At 49.9% G+C, this 13,977-nt stretch overlaps 23 non-coding genes across 23 annotated transcripts; all 23 read left to right on the top strand.

Moving 5' to 3' along the window:
- The first annotated feature begins 1,098 nt into the window (after positions 1 to 1,098).
- On the top strand, positions 1,099 to 1,171 carry Trnak-uuu. The gene has a single exon. It is a non-coding gene; the product is annotated as a tRNA-Lys (tRNA).
- Positions 1,172 to 1,309: 138 nt separating this feature from the next.
- On the top strand, positions 1,310 to 1,391 carry Trnas-cga. Its single transcript has one exon. It is a non-coding gene; the product is annotated as a tRNA-Ser (tRNA).
- A 693-nt stretch (positions 1,392 to 2,084) lies between these two features.
- Trnas-uga lies at positions 2,085 to 2,166 on the top strand. The gene has a single exon. It is a non-coding gene; the product is annotated as a tRNA-Ser (tRNA).
- Positions 2,167 to 2,765: 599 nt separating this feature from the next.
- On the top strand, positions 2,766 to 2,838 carry Trnaf-gaa. The gene has a single exon. It is a non-coding gene; the product is annotated as a tRNA-Phe (tRNA).
- Positions 2,839 to 3,377: 539 nt separating this feature from the next.
- Positions 3,378 to 3,450, top strand: Trnak-uuu. The gene has a single exon. It is a non-coding gene; the product is annotated as a tRNA-Lys (tRNA).
- Positions 3,451 to 3,588: 138 nt separating this feature from the next.
- Positions 3,589 to 3,670, top strand: Trnas-cga. Its single transcript has one exon. It is a non-coding gene; the product is annotated as a tRNA-Ser (tRNA).
- Positions 3,671 to 4,363: 693 nt separating this feature from the next.
- Trnas-uga lies at positions 4,364 to 4,445 on the top strand. The gene has a single exon. It is a non-coding gene; the product is annotated as a tRNA-Ser (tRNA).
- A 599-nt stretch (positions 4,446 to 5,044) lies between these two features.
- On the top strand, positions 5,045 to 5,117 carry Trnaf-gaa. The gene has a single exon. It is a non-coding gene; the product is annotated as a tRNA-Phe (tRNA).
- Positions 5,118 to 5,656: 539 nt separating this feature from the next.
- On the top strand, positions 5,657 to 5,729 carry Trnak-uuu. Its single transcript has one exon. It is a non-coding gene; the product is annotated as a tRNA-Lys (tRNA).
- A 138-nt stretch (positions 5,730 to 5,867) lies between these two features.
- Positions 5,868 to 5,949, top strand: Trnas-cga. Its single transcript has one exon. It is a non-coding gene; the product is annotated as a tRNA-Ser (tRNA).
- Positions 5,950 to 6,642: 693 nt separating this feature from the next.
- On the top strand, positions 6,643 to 6,724 carry Trnas-uga. The gene has a single exon. It is a non-coding gene; the product is annotated as a tRNA-Ser (tRNA).
- Positions 6,725 to 7,323: 599 nt separating this feature from the next.
- Positions 7,324 to 7,396, top strand: Trnaf-gaa. Its single transcript has one exon. It is a non-coding gene; the product is annotated as a tRNA-Phe (tRNA).
- A 539-nt stretch (positions 7,397 to 7,935) lies between these two features.
- On the top strand, positions 7,936 to 8,008 carry Trnak-uuu. The gene has a single exon. It is a non-coding gene; the product is annotated as a tRNA-Lys (tRNA).
- Positions 8,009 to 8,146: 138 nt separating this feature from the next.
- Trnas-cga lies at positions 8,147 to 8,228 on the top strand. The gene has a single exon. It is a non-coding gene; the product is annotated as a tRNA-Ser (tRNA).
- A 693-nt stretch (positions 8,229 to 8,921) lies between these two features.
- On the top strand, positions 8,922 to 9,003 carry Trnas-uga. The gene has a single exon. It is a non-coding gene; the product is annotated as a tRNA-Ser (tRNA).
- Positions 9,004 to 9,602: 599 nt separating this feature from the next.
- Trnaf-gaa lies at positions 9,603 to 9,675 on the top strand. The gene has a single exon. It is a non-coding gene; the product is annotated as a tRNA-Phe (tRNA).
- A 539-nt stretch (positions 9,676 to 10,214) lies between these two features.
- On the top strand, positions 10,215 to 10,287 carry Trnak-uuu. The gene has a single exon. It is a non-coding gene; the product is annotated as a tRNA-Lys (tRNA).
- A 138-nt stretch (positions 10,288 to 10,425) lies between these two features.
- Trnas-cga lies at positions 10,426 to 10,507 on the top strand. Its single transcript has one exon. It is a non-coding gene; the product is annotated as a tRNA-Ser (tRNA).
- Positions 10,508 to 11,200: 693 nt separating this feature from the next.
- Trnas-uga lies at positions 11,201 to 11,282 on the top strand. The gene has a single exon. It is a non-coding gene; the product is annotated as a tRNA-Ser (tRNA).
- Positions 11,283 to 11,881: 599 nt separating this feature from the next.
- Positions 11,882 to 11,954, top strand: Trnaf-gaa. Its single transcript has one exon. It is a non-coding gene; the product is annotated as a tRNA-Phe (tRNA).
- A 539-nt stretch (positions 11,955 to 12,493) lies between these two features.
- On the top strand, positions 12,494 to 12,566 carry Trnak-uuu. The gene has a single exon. It is a non-coding gene; the product is annotated as a tRNA-Lys (tRNA).
- Positions 12,567 to 12,704: 138 nt separating this feature from the next.
- Trnas-cga lies at positions 12,705 to 12,786 on the top strand. The gene has a single exon. It is a non-coding gene; the product is annotated as a tRNA-Ser (tRNA).
- Positions 12,787 to 13,479: 693 nt separating this feature from the next.
- Positions 13,480 to 13,561, top strand: Trnas-uga. Its single transcript has one exon. It is a non-coding gene; the product is annotated as a tRNA-Ser (tRNA).
- Positions 13,562 to 13,977: the final 416 nt, after the last annotated feature.

Below are 13,977 nucleotides of genomic sequence, written 5' to 3'. Positions count from 1 at the left end.
GTCCGGCCCGATTCTTCCTTTTTTCCGCGGACGAAGCTCCATACCGTCATGTGGTTGATTGGCCATTTCGTACATTTTGTCAACAGTTGTCATGAAGAGGATGGACACCTAGCGTTTCGGCAGTACATGCTTACTGCTTACTCGCAGCGCTTGCGATTGCCAGGCCTCCGAGATGATTTTGCCAATATGCTTAGCCTGACATTTGAAAGAGAGGGTGTTGGCTAAGGTCACCTGTGTGAGCCATTTTCTTTTATACTGTTTCTGAATTTGCCGCCTTTATGTATGTTTCTTCTCTACACCAGGACTGAAGTTTTCGTTTTTTAACCTTTATTTCAGTAAGCAGTCTACATTATATAGTCATGTTTTAGGATTTTAATTTCAGTACTGTACTTCTTTTGAAGTGGCTGTGTGGTGGATATTCTTTAATATTTTTTTCAATAGATATATTCGTTTCGAGTGGTAGAGTGTCTGCTTCAAAAAAAAAAAAAAAAAAAAAAAAAGTTGGGAGAGCGTTAGACTGAAGATCTAAAGGTCCCTGGTTCGATCCCGGGTTTCGGCAGGTATTCGTTTTGATGCGACGCCAATGGAATTGCTCTGCGTTGGTGATAATGCAACTACAGCTGACAACAAAAATGACTCTCTGCTGTAGCAGTTCTGGTTGTCTAGTGCATGCCATAAGACGAACTCACTAGAAAACTAACTCCCTTTGAAGCAAAAGAATCAAAAAAGCCCTACCGACTGCGTTCCTTTTTCTGTGTCAGGTGGTGAAGAACGTCTTCAACGGAACCGTGAAATGAGCGAAAACGTGGGAAACATTGCATTCGAAATGCTTGCGAATTTTCCAATTGCCCAGTGAGTGTCGACAAAACACGTCAATTCTCTGCTCCAACGTATGAGACGTAACAACTGGTGCAATTTGTTGTTGCATCGTGTGCCAGCAGTCTTCGATAGTGTGTTACGAGCTTAGCGCGATAAGTTTGCAGACAGCATTTAGGCGACGTTTTATTAGTAACGGCCCCATGCAACGATTGCACAACAGTAAAGGACATGAGTCAATGTATAGTTGTGCATCGTGGGAGGTTTCACAGCGTCGTGCGAGCCCGGATAGCTCAGTCGGTAGAGCATTAGGCTTTTAACCTAAGGGTCCAGGGTTCAAGTCCCTGTCCGGGCGGAAATTTTAAAACTTTGGTAGCGATTCGTCTGGTAGCGGTGGAAACGCTACGGAAAATAATGCAGCTACGCCGTTTTCTGACACCACAGTGCTTCAAACGGTAGCATTTGCATGTGTCGGGACAACGCCGCGCTACCGGCAGTCGTGGCCGAGTGGTTAAGGCGTCTGACTCGAAATCAGATTCCCTCTGGGAGCGTAGGTTCGAATCCTACCGGCTGCGTGCGATTTTGCGTAAAGAGAGGAGCAAAAATTTTCGCACACATGTGACATGCGTGGGCGAATGCGGGTGCAAACCAGTGACGCCATTCTCAACAAGACGAAAGTTTCCGTTTAAGACTACTGAGTTTCGCGACGACCGCTGCTTACTGTGGCCATCGGTTCACCTCGCACTGACGCTGGGACTGCAGAAAGCCGTCGCTGAGATCGTGAGTACACAGATGTGCTCGAAAGTGTTGGACAGAGCGAACATTCAATTCTTTTTAAGAATCGCAATTGAATCATTCGAGTGCGGCGAAGGCAGTGGTGCAGCGTTTCTTTTCTTAAGATCTCGCAGCTGCTTGGAGGTATGTCCATCGTTTTAAGACGACAGAAAACTAGCGTCAGCGGTGCGTCAGTGGGAAGTCGGTGAAGTCGCCATTGGAGCCATAAGCCAGTAATTACAACATGCGAATCACTCGCTCACCACGCAGCTGTACGATAATGCTCGTGCGTGGGCCCGCATAGCTGAGTCGGTAGAGCGTTAGGTTTTCAACCAAAGGGTCCTGGGTTCAAGTCCCCGTCTGGGCGAAAATTAATACACTTTCGTAACGGCTAATGGAAACCCTACAGGAAAGAGTGAGGCCACGCCGCTTTCTGCCATCAGATTGCTTCTAAAGATGGCGGTTTCACTTGTCGGGAGTCGCTTCTGCCACCGGCAGTCGTGGCCGAGTGGTTAAGGCGTCTGACTTGAAATCAGATTCCCTCTGGGAGCGTAGGTTCGAGTCCTGCCGACTGCGAAAATTTTCTCTCTCTCAAAAGATGGACGTTCAGGTGCATCCTAGCAGTTGCGTCACTACTAAACACATGGGTCACCAGTTATTTGATCCAGGGCGCAGCGTTACAGTCGCGCCCAGAAGCCGCAGCTCATCTCCTCGTCTCACAGCCGCCCACCGGGTGTTAGTACAAGTGTCGCCTCACTGGGCAGTGCGGATGTGTCCTTTTTAGCTTGCAGACGATGACGTGTAGCAATTTACGAGCTAACGCAAGTCGAATGTTTTACCGTGTGTATCTGCTAGATACTGCCTCTCATACGGTGGAGAGGCTCACTCCTTCTTGTGTCTCGTTCTCTGCACACGAGTTGCCCCTGGCATCGACATAGCACGGGTTTTCTAGCGTCAGCGCGGCGTCACGTGAAGTCAGCGAAGTGAATATTACACGAGTCGAGTCGACATGTTTGCTTGTTACGATGATGGAAGCAGAAGAAATGTGTGTGGGACTTCACTGCATCGGCTGCTCGCCTTTCAGCGTCCCTGTGTCTTATCAGACGAAGGTGACTGTGAAATTGGCAACGAGGCAGAGCTGAACGAACACATGCAAACAGCAACGTTCAATGTCAGCCGAAATAGCTCAGTTGGGAGAGCGTTAGACTGAAGATCTAAAGGTCCCTGGTTCGATCCCGGGTTTCGGCAGGTATTCGTTTTGATGCGACGCCAATGGAATTGCTCTGCGTTGGTGATAATGCAACTACAGCTGACAACAAAAATGACTCTCTGCTGTAGCAGTTCTGGTTGTCTAGTGCATGCCATAAGACGAACTCACTAGAAAACTAACTCCCTTTGAAGCAAAAGAATCAAAAAAGCCCTACCGACTGCGTTCCTTTTTCTGTGTCAGGTGGTGAAGAACGTCTTCAACGGAACCGTGAAATGAGCGAAAACGTGGGAAACATTGCATTCGAAATGCTTGCGAATTTTCCAATTGCCCAGTGAGTGTCGACAAAACACGTCAATTCTCTGCTCCAACGTATGAGACGTAACAACTGGTGCAATTTGTTGTTGCATCGTGTGCCAGCAGTCTTCGATAGTGTGTTACGAGCTTAGCGCGATAAGTTTGCAGACAGCATTTAGGCGACGTTTTATTAGTAACGGCCCCATGCAACGATTGCACAACAGTAAAGGACATGAGTCAATGTATAGTTGTGCATCGTGGGAGGTTTCACAGCGTCGTGCGAGCCCGGATAGCTCAGTCGGTAGAGCATTAGGCTTTTAACCTAAGGGTCCAGGGTTCAAGTCCCTGTCCGGGCGGAAATTTTAAAACTTTGGTAGCGATTCGTCTGGTAGCGGTGGAAACGCTACGGAAAATAATGCAGCTACGCCGTTTTCTGACACCACAGTGCTTCAAACGGTAGCATTTGCATGTGTCGGGACAACGCCGCGCTACCGGCAGTCGTGGCCGAGTGGTTAAGGCGTCTGACTCGAAATCAGATTCCCTCTGGGAGCGTAGGTTCGAATCCTACCGGCTGCGTGCGATTTTGCGTAAAGAGAGGAGCAAAAATTTTCGCACACATGTGACATGCGTGGGCGAATGCGGGTGCAAACCAGTGACGCCATTCTCAACAAGACGAAAGTTTCCGTTTAAGACTACTGAGTTTCGCGACGACCGCTGCTTACTGTGGCCATCGGTTCACCTCGCACTGACGCTGGGACTGCAGAAAGCCGTCGCTGAGATCGTGAGTACACAGATGTGCTCGAAAGTGTTGGACAGAGCGAACATTCAATTCTTTTTAAGAATCGCAATTGAATCATTCGAGTGCGGCGAAGGCAGTGGTGCAGCGTTTCTTTTCTTAAGATCTCGCAGCTGCTTGGAGGTATGTCCATCGTTTTAAGACGACAGAAAACTAGCGTCAGCGGTGCGTCAGTGGGAAGTCGGTGAAGTCGCCATTGGAGCCATAAGCCAGTAATTACAACATGCGAATCACTCGCTCACCACGCAGCTGTACGATAATGCTCGTGCGTGGGCCCGCATAGCTGAGTCGGTAGAGCGTTAGGTTTTCAACCAAAGGGTCCTGGGTTCAAGTCCCCGTCTGGGCGAAAATTAATACACTTTCGTAACGGCTAATGGAAACCCTACAGGAAAGAGTGAGGCCACGCCGCTTTCTGCCATCAGATTGCTTCTAAAGATGCCGGTTTCACTTGTCGGGAGTCGCTTCTGCCACCGGCAGTCGTGGCCGAGTGGTTAAGGCGTCTGACTTGAAATCAGATTCCCTCTGGGAGCGTAGGTTCGAGTCCTGCCGACTGCGAAAATTTTCTCTCTCTCAAAAGATGGACGTTCAGGTGCATCCTAGCAGTTGCGTCACTACTAAACACATGGGTCACCAGTTATTTGATCCAGGGCGCAGCGTTACAGTCGCGCCCAGAAGCCGCAGCTCATCTCCTCGTCTCACAGCCGCCCACCGGGTGTTAGTACAAGTGTCGCCTCACTGGGCAGTGCGGATGTGTCCTTTTTAGCTTGCAGACGATGACGTGTAGCAATTTACGAGCTAACGCAAGTCGAATGTTTTACCGTGTGTATCTGCTAGATACTGCCTCTCATACGGTGGAGAGGCTCACTCCTTCTTGTGTCTCGTTCTCTGCACACGAGTTGCCCCTGGCATCGACATAGCACGGGTTTTCTAGCGTCAGCGCGGCGTCACGTGAAGTCAGCGAAGTGAATATTACACGAGTCGAGTCGACATGTTTGCTTGTTACGATGATGGAAGCAGAAGAAATGTGTGTGGGACTTCACTGCATCGGCTGCTCGCCTTTCAGCGTCCCTGTGTCTTATCAGACGAAGGTGACTGTGAAATTGGCAACGAGGCAGAGCTGAACGAACACATGCAAACAGCAACGTTCAATGTCAGCCGAAATAGCTCAGTTGGGAGAGCGTGAGACTGAAGATCTAAAGGTCCCTGGTTCGATCACGGGTTTCGGCAGGTATTCGTTTTGATGCGACGCCAATGGAATTGCTCTGCGTTGGTGATAATGCAACTACAGCTGACAACAAAAATGACTCTCTGCTGTAGCAGTTCTGGTTGTCTAGTGCATGCCATAAGACGAACTCACTAGAAAACTAACTCCCTTTGAAGCAAAAGAATCAAAAAAGCCCTACCGACTGCGTTCCTTTTTCTGTGTCAGGTGGTGAAGAACGTCTTCAACGGAACCGTGAAATGAGCGAAAACGTGGGAAACATTGCATTCGAAATGCTTGCGAATTTTCCAATTGCCCAGTGAGTGTCGACAAAACACGTCAATTCTCTGCTCCAACGTATGAGACGTAACAACTGGTGCAATTTGTTGTTGCATCGTGTGCCAGCAGTCTTCGATAGTGTGTTACGAGCTTAGCGCGATAAGTTTGCAGACAGCATTTAGGCGACGTTTTATTAGTAACGGCCCCATGCAACGATTGCACAACAGTAAAGGACATGAGTCAATGTATAGTTGTGCATCGTGGGAGGTTTCACAGCGTCGTGCGAGCCCGGATAGCTCAGTCGGTAGAGCATTAGGCTTTTAACCTAAGGGTCCAGGGTTCAAGTCCCTGTCCGGGCGGAAATTTTAAAACTTTGGTAGCGATTCGTCTGGTAGCGGTGGAAACGCTACGGAAAATAATGCAGCTACGCCGTTTTCTGACACCACAGTGCTTCAAACGGTAGCATTTGCATGTGTCGGGACAACGCCGCGCTACCGGCAGTCGTGGCCGAGTGGTTAAGGCGTCTGACTCGAAATCAGATTCCCTCTGGGAGCGTAGGTTCGAATCCTACCGGCTGCGTGCGATTTTGCGTAAAGAGAGGAGCAAAAATTTTCGCACACATGTGACATGCGTGGGCGAATGCGGGTGCAAACCAGTGACGCCATTCTCAACAAGACGAAAGTTTCCGTTTAAGACTACTGAGTTTCGCGACGACCGCTGCTTACTGTGGCCATCGGTTCACCTCGCACTGACGCTGGGACTGCAGAAAGCCGTCGCTGAGATCGTGAGTACACAGATGTGCTCGAAAGTGTTGGACAGAGCGAACATTCAATTCTTTTTAAGAATCGCAATTGAATCATTCGAGTGCGGCGAAGGCAGTGGTGCAGCGTTTCTTTTCTTAAGATCTCGCAGCTGCTTGGAGGTATGTCCATCGTTTTAAGACGACAGAAAACTAGCGTCAGCGGTGCGTCAGTGGGAAGTCGGTGAAGTCGCCATTGGAGCCATAAGCCAGTAATTACAACATGCGAATCACTCGCTCACCACGCAGCTGTACGATAATGCTCGTGCGTGGGCCCGCATAGCTGAGTCGGTAGAGCGTTAGGTTTTCAACCAAAGGGTCCTGGGTTCAAGTCCCCGTCTGGGCGAAAATTAATACACTTTCGTAACGGCTAATGGAAACCCTACAGGAAAGAGTGAGGCCACGCCGCTTTCTGCCATCAGATTGCTTCTAAAGATGGCGGTTTCACTTGTCGGGAGTCGCTTCTGCCACCGGCAGTCGTGGCCGAGTGGTTAAGGCGTCTGACTTGAAATCAGATTCCCTCTGGGAGCGTAGGTTCGAGTCCTGCCGACTGCGAAAATTTTCTCTCTCTCAAAAGATGGACGTTCAGGTGCATCCTAGCAGTTGCGTCACTACTAAACACATGGGTCACCAGTTATTTGATCCAGGGCGCAGCGTTACAGTCGCGCCCAGAAGCCGCAGCTCATCTCCTCGTCTCACAGCCGCCCACCGGGTGTTAGTACAAGTGTCGCCTCACTGGGCAGTGCGGATGTGTCCTTTTTAGCTTGCAGACGATGACGTGTAGCAATTTACGAGCTAACGCAAGTCGAATGTTTTACCGTGTGTATCTGCTAGATACTGCCTCTCATACGGTGGAGAGGCTCACTCCTTCTTGTGTCTCGTTCTCTGCACACGAGTTGCCCCTGGCATCGACATAGCACGGGTTTTCTAGCGTCAGCGCGGCGTCACGTGAAGTCAGCGAAGTGAATATTACACGAGTCGAGTCGACATGTTTGCTTGTTACGATGATGGAAGCAGAAGAAATGTGTGTGGGACTTCACTGCATCGGCTGCTCGCCTTTCAGCGTCCCTGTGTCTTATCAGACGAAGGTGACTGTGAAATTGGCAACGAGGCAGAGCTGAACGAACACATGCAAACAGCAACGTTCAATGTCAGCCGAAATAGCTCAGTTGGGAGAGCGTTAGACTGAAGATCTAAAGGTCCCTGGTTCGATCCCGGGTTTCGGCAGGTATTCGTTTTGATGCGACGCCAATGGAATTGCTCTGCGTTGGTGATAATGCAACTACAGCTGACAACAAAAATGACTCTCTGCTGTAGCAGTTCTGGTTGTCTAGTGCATGCCATAAGACGAACTCACTAGAAAACTAACTCCCTTTGAAGCAAAAGAATCAAAAAAGCCCTACCGACTGCGTTCCTTTTTCTGTGTCAGGTGGTGAAGAACGTCTTCAACGGAACCGTGAAATGAGCGAAAACGTGGGAAACATTGCATTCGAAATGCTTGCGAATTTTCCAATTGCCCAGTGAGTGTCGACAAAACACGTCAATTCTCTGCTCCAACGTATGAGACGTAACAACTGGTGCAATTTGTTGTTGCATCGTGTGCCAGCAGTCTTCGATAGTGTGTTACGAGCTTAGCGCGATAAGTTTGCAGACAGCATTTAGGCGACGTTTTATTAGTAACGGCCCCATGCAACGATTGCACAACAGTAAAGGACATGAGTCAATGTATAGTTGTGCATCGTGGGAGGTTTCACAGCGTCGTGCGAGCCCGGATAGCTCAGTCGGTAGAGCATTAGGCTTTTAACCTAAGGGTCCAGGGTTCAAGTCCCTGTCCGGGCGGAAATTTTAAAACTTTGGTAGCGATTCGTCTGGTAGCGGTGGAAACGCTACGGAAAATAATGCAGCTACGCCGTTTTCTGACACCACAGTGCTTCAAACGGTAGCATTTGCATGTGTCGGGACAACGCCGCGCTACCGGCAGTCGTGGCCGAGTGGTTAAGGCGTCTGACTCGAAATCAGATTCCCTCTGGGAGCGTAGGTTCGAATCCTACCGGCTGCGTGCGATTTTGCGTAAAGAGAGGAGCAAAAATTTTCGCACACATGTGACATGCGTGGGCGAATGCGGGTGCAAACCAGTGACGCCATTCTCAACAAGACGAAAGTTTCCGTTTAAGACTACTGAGTTTCGCGACGACCGCTGCTTACTGTGGCCATCGGTTCACCTCGCACTGACGCTGGGACTGCAGAAAGCCGTCGCTGAGATCGTGAGTACACAGATGTGCTCGAAAGTGTTGGACAGAGCGAACATTCAATTCTTTTTAAGAATCGCAATTGAATCATTCGAGTGCGGCGAAGGCAGTGGTGCAGCGTTTCTTTTCTTAAGATCTCGCAGCTGCTTGGAGGTATGTCCATCGTTTTAAGACGACAGAAAACTAGCGTCAGCGGTGCGTCAGTGGGAAGTCGGTGAAGTCGCCATTGGAGCCATAAGCCAGTAATTACAACATGCGAATCACTCGCTCACCACGCAGCTGTACGATAATGCTCGTGCGTGGGCCCGCATAGCTGAGTCGGTAGAGCGTTAGGTTTTCAACCAAAGGGTCCTGGGTTCAAGTCCCCGTCTGGGCGAAAATTAATACACTTTCGTAACGGCTAATGGAAACCCTACAGGAAAGAGTGAGGCCACGCCGCTTTCTGCCATCAGATTGCTTCTAAAGATGGCGGTTTCACTTGTCGGGAGTCGCTTCTGCCACCGGCAGTCGTGGCCGAGTGGTTAAGGCGTCTGACTTGAAATCAGATTCCCTCTGGGAGCGTAGGTTCGAGTCCTGCCGACTGCGAAAATTTTCTCTCTCTCAAAAGATGGACGTTCAGGTGCATCCTAGCAGTTGCGTCACTACTAAACACATGGGTCACCAGTTATTTGATCCAGGGCGCAGCGTTACAGTCGCGCCCAGAAGCCGCAGCTCATCTCCTCGTCTCACAGCCGCCCACCGGGTGTTAGTACAAGTGTCGCCTCACTGGGCAGTGCGGATGTGTCCTTTTTAGCTTGCAGACGATGACGTGTAGCAATTTACGAGCTAACGCAAGTCGAATGTTTTACCGTGTGTATCTGCTAGATACTGCCTCTCATACGGTGGAGAGGCTCACTCCTTCTTGTGTCTCGTTCTCTGCACACGAGTTGCCCCTGGCATCGACATAGCACGGGTTTTCTAGCGTCAGCGCGGCGTCACGTGAAGTCAGCGAAGTGAATATTACACGAGTCGAGTCGACATGTTTGCTTGTTACGATGATGGAAGCAGAAGAAATGTGTGTGGGACTTCACTGCATCGGCTGCTCGCCTTTCAGCGTCCCTGTGTCTTATCAGACGAAGGTGACTGTGAAATTGGCAACGAGGCAGAGCTGAACGAACACATGCAAACAGCAACGTTCAATGTCAGCCGAAATAGCTCAGTTGGGAGAGCGTTAGACTGAAGATCTAAAGGTCCCTGGTTCGATCCCGGGTTTCGGCAGGTATTCGTTTTGATGCGACGCCAATGGAATTGCTCTGCGTTGGTGATAATGCAACTACAGCTGACAACAAAAATGACTCTCTGCTGTAGCAGTTCTGGTTGTCTAGTGCATGCCATAAGACGAACTCACTAGAAAACTAACTCCCTTTGAAGCAAAAGAATCAAAAAAGCCCTACCGACTGCGTTCCTTTTTCTGTGTCAGGTGGTGAAGAACGTCTTCAACGGAACCGTGAAATGAGCGAAAACGTGGGAAACATTGCATTCGAAATGCTTGCGAATTTTCCAATTGCCCAGTGAGTGTCGACAAAACACGTCAATTCTCTGCTCCAACGTATGAGACGTAACAACTGGTGCAATTTGTTGTTGCATCGTGTGCCAGCAGTCTTCGATAGTGTGTTACGAGCTTAGCGCGATAAGTTTGCAGACAGCATTTAGGCGACGTTTTATTAGTAACGGCCCCATGCAACGATTGCACAACAGTAAAGGACATGAGTCAATGTATAGTTGTGCATCGTGGGAGGTTTCACAGCGTCGTGCGAGCCCGGATAGCTCAGTCGGTAGAGCATTAGGCTTTTAACCTAAGGGTCCAGGGTTCAAGTCCCTGTCCGGGCGGAAATTTTAAAACTTTGGTAGCGATTCGTCTGGTAGCGGTGGAAACGCTACGGAAAATAATGCAGCTACGCCGTTTTCTGACACCACAGTGCTTCAAACGGTAGCATTTGCATGTGTCGGGACAACGCCGCGCTACCGGCAGTCGTGGCCGAGTGGTTAAGGCGTCTGACTCGAAATCAGATTCCCTCTGGGAGCGTAGGTTCGAATCCTACCGGCTGCGTGCGATTTTGCGTAAAGAGAGGAGCAAAAATTTTCGCACACATGTGACATGCGTGGGCGAATGCGGGTGCAAACCAGTGACGCCATTCTCAACAAGACGAAAGTTTCCGTTTAAGACTACTGAGTTTCGCGACGACCGCTGCTTACTGTGGCCATCGGTTCACCTCGCACTGACGCTGGGACTGCAGAAAGCCGTCGCTGAGATCGTGAGTACACAGATGTGCTCGAAAGTGTTGGACAGAGCGAACATTCAATTCTTTTTAAGAATCGCAATTGAATCATTCGAGTGCGGCGAAGGCAGTGGTGCAGCGTTTCTTTTCTTAAGATCTCGCAGCTGCTTGGAGGTATGTCCATCGTTTTAAGACGACAGAAAACTAGCGTCAGCGGTGCGTCAGTGGGAAGTCGGTGAAGTCGCCATTGGAGCCATAAGCCAGTAATTACAACATGCGAATCACTCGCTCACCACGCAGCTGTACGATAATGCTCGTGCGTGGGCCCGCATAGCTGAGTCGGTAGAGCGTTAGGTTTTCAACCAAAGGGTCCTGGGTTCAAGTCCCCGTCTGGGCGAAAATTAATACACTTTCGTAACGGCTAATGGAAACCCTACAGGAAAGAGTGAGGCCACGCCGCTTTCTGCCATCAGATTGCTTCTAAAGATGGCGGTTTCACTTGTCGGGAGTCGCTTCTGCCACCGGCAGTCGTGGCCGAGTGGTTAAGGCGTCTGACTTGAAATCAGATTCCCTCTGGGAGCGTAGGTTCGAGTCCTGCCGACTGCGAAAATTTTCTCTCTCTCAAAAGATGGACGTTCAGGTGCATCCTAGCAGTTGCGTCACTACTAAACACATGGGTCACCAGTTATTTGATCCAGGGCGCAGCGTTACAGTCGCGCCCAGAAGCCGCAGCTCATCTCCTCGTCTCACAGCCGCCCACCGGGTGTTAGTACAAGTGTCGCCTCACTGGGCAGTGCGGATGTGTCCTTTTTAGCTTGCAGACGATGACGTGTAGCAATTTACGAGCTAACGCAAGTCGAATGTTTTACCGTGTGTATCTGCTAGATACTGCCTCTCATACGGTGGAGAGGCTCACTCCTTCTTGTGTCTCGTTCTCTGCACACGAGTTGCCCCTGGCATCGACATAGCACGGGTTTTCTAGCGTCAGCGCGGCGTCACGTGAAGTCAGCGAAGTGAATATTACACGAGTCGAGTCGACATGTTTGCTTGTTACGATGATGGAAGCAGAAGAAATGTGTGTGGGACTTCACTGCATCGGCTGCTCGCCTTTCAGCGTCCCTGTGTCTTATCAGACGAAGGTGACTGTGAAATTGGCAACGAGGCAGAGCTGAACGAACACATGCAAACAGCAACGTTCAATGTCAGCCGAAATAGCTCAGTTGGGAGAGCGTTAGACTGAAGATCTAAAGGTCCCTGGTTCGATCCCGGGTTTCGGCAGGTATTCGTTTTGATGCGACGCCAATGGAATTGCTCTGCGTTGGTGATAATGCAACTACAGCTGACAACAAAAATGACTCTCTGCTGTAGCAGTTCTGGTTGTCTAGTGCATGCCATAAGACGAACTCACTAGAAAACTAACTCCCTTTGAAGCAAAAGAATCAAAAAAGCCCTACCGACTGCGTTCCTTTTTCTGTGTCAGGTGGTGAAGAACGTCTTCAACGGAACCGTGAAATGAGCGAAAACGTGGGAAACATTGCATTCGAAATGCTTGCGAATTTTCCAATTGCCCAGTGAGTGTCGACAAAACACGTCAATTCTCTGCTCCAACGTATGAGACGTAACAACTGGTGCAATTTGTTGTTGCATCGTGTGCCAGCAGTCTTCGATAGTGTGTTACGAGCTTAGCGCGATAAGTTTGCAGACAGCATTTAGGCGACGTTTTATTAGTAACGGCCCCATGCAACGATTGCACAACAGTAAAGGACATGAGTCAATGTATAGTTGTGCATCGTGGGAGGTTTCACAGCGTCGTGCGAGCCCGGATAGCTCAGTCGGTAGAGCATTAGGCTTTTAACCTAAGGGTCCAGGGTTCAAGTCCCTGTCCGGGCGGAAATTTTAAAACTTTGGTAGCGATTCGTCTGGTAGCGGTGGAAACGCTACGGAAAATAATGCAGCTACGCCGTTTTCTGACACCACAGTGCTTCAAACGGTAGCATTTGTATGTGTCGGGACAACGCCGCGCTACCGGCAGTCGTGGCCGAGTGGTTAAGGCGTCTGACTCGAAATCAGATTCCCTCTGGGAGCGTAGGTTCGAATCCTACCGGCTGCGTGCGATTTTGCGTAAAGAGAGGAGCAAAAATTTTCGCACACATGTGACATGCGTGGGCGAATGCGGGTGCAAACCAGTGACGCCATTCTCAACAAGACGAAAGTTTCCGTTTAAGACTACTGAGTTTCGCGACGACCGCTGCTTACTGTGGCCATCGGTTCACCTCGCACTGACGCTGGGACTGCAGAAAGCCGTCGCTGAGATCGTGAGTACACAGATGTGCTCGAAAGTGTTGGACAGAGCGAACATTCAATTCTTTTTAAGAATCGCAATTGAATCATTCGAGTGCGGCGAAGGCAGTGGTGCAGCGTTTCTTTTCTTAAGATCTCGCAGCTGCTTGGAGGTATGTCCATCGTTTTAAGACGACAGAAAACTAGCGTCAGCGGTGCGTCAGTGGGAAGTCGGTGAAGTCGCCATTGGAGCCATAAGCCAGTAATTACAACATGCGAATCACTCGCTCACCACGCAGCTGTACGATAATGCTCGTGCGTGGGCCCGCATAGCTGAGTCGGTAGAGCGTTAGGTTTTCAACCAAAGGGTCCTGGGTTCAAGTCCCCGTCTGGGCGAAAATTAATACACTTTCGTAACGGCTAATGGAAACCCTACAGGAAAGAGTGAGGCCACGCCGCTTTCTGCCATCAGATTGCTTCTAAAGATGGCGGTTTCACTTGTCGGGAGTCGCTTCTGCCACCGGCAGTCGTGGCCGAGTGGTTAAGGCGTCTGACTTGAAATCAGATTCCCTCTGGGAGCGTAGGTTCGAGTCCTGCCGACTGCGAAAATTTTCTCTCTCTCAAAAGATGGACGTTCAGGTGCATCCTAGCAGTTGCGTCACTACTAAACACATGGGTCACCAGTTATTTGATCCAGGGCGCAGCGTTACAGTCGCGCCCAGAAGCCGCAGCTCATCTCCTCGTCTCACAGCCGCCCACCGGGTGTTAGTACAAGTGTCGCCTCACTGGGCAGTGCGGATGTGTCCTTTTTAGCTTGCAGACGATGACGTGTAGCAATTTACGAGCTAACGCAAGTCGAATGTTTTACCGTGTGTATCTGCTAGATACTGCCTCTCATACGGTGGAGAGGCTCACTCCTTCTTGTGTCTCGTTCTCTGCACACGAGTTGCCCCTGGCATCGACATAGCACGGGTTTTCTAGCGTCAGCGCGGCGTCACGTGAAGTCAGCGAAGTGAATATT

The sequence above is a fragment of the Schistocerca piceifrons genome, unplaced genomic scaffold (genome assembly GCF_021461385.2).
Source record: "Schistocerca piceifrons isolate TAMUIC-IGC-003096 unplaced genomic scaffold, iqSchPice1.1 HiC_scaffold_1027, whole genome shotgun sequence".
NCBI classification, from domain to species: Eukaryota; Metazoa; Arthropoda; class Insecta; order Orthoptera; family Acrididae; genus Schistocerca; species Schistocerca piceifrons.
The sequence above is the reverse complement of the archived record's forward strand: the minus strand, read 5'-3'. Positions and strand labels throughout refer to the sequence as shown.